The sequence below is a fragment of the Ictalurus punctatus genome, unplaced genomic scaffold (genome assembly GCF_001660625.3).
Source record: "Ictalurus punctatus breed USDA103 unplaced genomic scaffold, Coco_2.0 Super-Scaffold_100068, whole genome shotgun sequence".
Taxonomy (NCBI): domain Eukaryota; kingdom Metazoa; phylum Chordata; class Actinopteri; order Siluriformes; family Ictaluridae; genus Ictalurus; species Ictalurus punctatus.
In genome coordinates, this window is record NW_026521091.1 from 1799409 (window position 1) to 1801253 (window position 1845).

The window sequence follows — 1845 nt, forward strand, 5'->3', positions numbered from 1 at the left end:
GGAAGCAAAGCAGAGTTGGGCCTGGTTAGTACTTGGTTGGGAGACTGAATGGGAATACTAGGTGCTGTAAGCTTTTTATTTGGATCAGTGTTTTCATATCCTCTGCACAACATCCTGTTTTGGGATGAAGGTTGGACACAGGTTTGAAGGGGACCCAATCAATCAATCAATCAGTCAGTCAGTCTTTTGATTACACTATTTAAATAGGCCCCATTTGGGGTCAGCTTTCGCTTACGGCCATACCACTCTGAAAAAGCCTGATCTCATCTGACCTCGGAAGCAAAGCAGAGCTGGGCCTGGTTAGTACTTGGTTGGGAGACTGAATGGGAATACTAGGTGCTGTAAGCTTTTTATTTGGATCAGTGTTTTCATGGCCTCTGCACAACATCCTGTTTTGGGATAAAGGTTGGACACAGGTTTGAAGGGGACCCAATCAATCAATCAATCAGTCAGTCAATCAGTCAGTCAGTCAGTCAGTCAGTCTTTTGATTACACTATTTAAATAGGCCCCATTCGGGGTCAGCTTTCGCTTACGGCCATACCACTCTGAAAATGCCTGATCTCATCTGACCTCGGAAGCAAAGCAGAGCTGGGCCTGGTTAGTACTTGGTTGGGAGACTGAATGGGAATACTAGGTGCTGTAAGCTTTTTATTTGGATCAGTGTTTTCATGGCCTCTGCACAACATCCTGTTTTGGGATGAAGGTTGGACACAGGTTTGAAGGGGACCCAATCAATCAATCAATCAATCAGTCAGTCAGTCTTTTGATTACACTATTTAAATAGGCCCCATTTGGGGTCAGCTTTCGCTTACGGCCATACCACTCTGAAAAAGCCTGATCTCATCTGACCTCGGAAGCAAAGCAGAGTTGGGCCTGGTTAGTACTTGGTTGGGAGACTGAATGGGAATACTAGGTGCTGTAAGCTTTTTATTTGGATCAGTGTTTTCATGGCCTCTGCACAACATCCTGTTTTGGGATGAAGGTTGGACACAGGTTTGAAGGGGACCCAATCAATCAATCAATCAGTCAGTCAGTCTTTTGATTACACTATTTAAATAGGCCCCATTTGGGGTCAGCTTTCGCTTACGGCCATACCACTCTGAAAAAGCCTGATCTCATCTGACCTTGGAAGCAAAGCAGAGTTGGGCCTGGTTAGTACTTGGTTGGGAGACTGAATGGGAATACTAGGTGCTGTAAGCTTTTTATTTGGATCAGTGTTTTCATGGCCTCTGCACAACATCCTGTTTTGGGATAAAGGTTGGACACAGGTTTGAAGGGGACCCAATCAATCAATCAATCAGTCAGTCAGTCAGTCAGTCTTTTGATTACACTATTTAAATAGGCCCCATTTGGGCTCAGCTTTCGCTTACGGCCATACCACTCTGAAAAAGCCTGATCTCATCTGAACTCGGAAGCAAAGCAGATTTGGGCCTGGTTAGTACTTGGTTGGGAGACTGAATGGGAATACTAGGTGCTGTAAGCTTTTTATTTGGATCAGTGTTTTCATGGCCTCTGCACAACATCCTGTTTTGGGATAAAGGTTGGACACAGGTTTGAAGGGGACCCAATCAATCAATCAATCAGTCAGTCAATCAGTCAGTCAGTCAGTCAGTCAGTCAGTCTTTTGATTACACTATTTAAATAGGCCCCATTTGGGGTCAGCTTTCGCTTACGGCCATTCCACTCTGAAAAAGCCTGATCTCATCTGACCTCGGAAGCAAAGCAGATTTGGGCCTGGTTAGTACTTGGATGGGAGACTGAATGGGAATACTAGGTGCTGTAAGCTTTTTATTTGGATCAGTGTTTTCATGGCCTCTGCACAACATCCTGTTTTGGGATAAAGG

At 44.8% G+C, this 1845-nt stretch overlaps 3 non-coding genes and 4 pseudogenes across 3 annotated transcripts; all 7 read left to right on the plus strand.

Moving 5' to 3' along the window:
- LOC124627324 (uncharacterized) overlaps nt 1-73 on the plus strand; it is a 120-nt pseudogene extending 47 nt beyond the window's left edge.
- Nucleotides 74-229: 156 nt separating this feature from the next.
- LOC124627323 (5S ribosomal RNA) lies at nt 230-348 on the plus strand. The gene has a single exon (XR_006981766.2). It is a non-coding gene; the product is annotated as a 5S ribosomal RNA (ribosomal RNA).
- Nucleotides 349-528: 180 nt separating this feature from the next.
- LOC124627322 (5S ribosomal RNA) lies at nt 529-647 on the plus strand. The gene has a single exon (XR_006981765.2). It is a non-coding gene; the product is annotated as a 5S ribosomal RNA (ribosomal RNA).
- A 160-nt stretch (nt 648-807) lies between these two features.
- Nucleotides 808-926, plus strand: LOC124627321 (5S ribosomal RNA). Its single transcript, XR_006981764.1, has one exon. It is a non-coding gene; the product is annotated as a 5S ribosomal RNA (ribosomal RNA).
- Nucleotides 927-1082: 156 nt separating this feature from the next.
- LOC124627320 (uncharacterized) lies at nt 1083-1201 on the plus strand (annotated as a pseudogene).
- A 164-nt stretch (nt 1202-1365) lies between these two features.
- LOC124627319 (uncharacterized) lies at nt 1366-1484 on the plus strand (annotated as a pseudogene).
- A 184-nt stretch (nt 1485-1668) lies between these two features.
- On the plus strand, nt 1669-1787 carry LOC124627318 (uncharacterized; annotated as a pseudogene).
- The last annotated feature ends 58 nt before the right edge of the window (nt 1788-1845 follow it).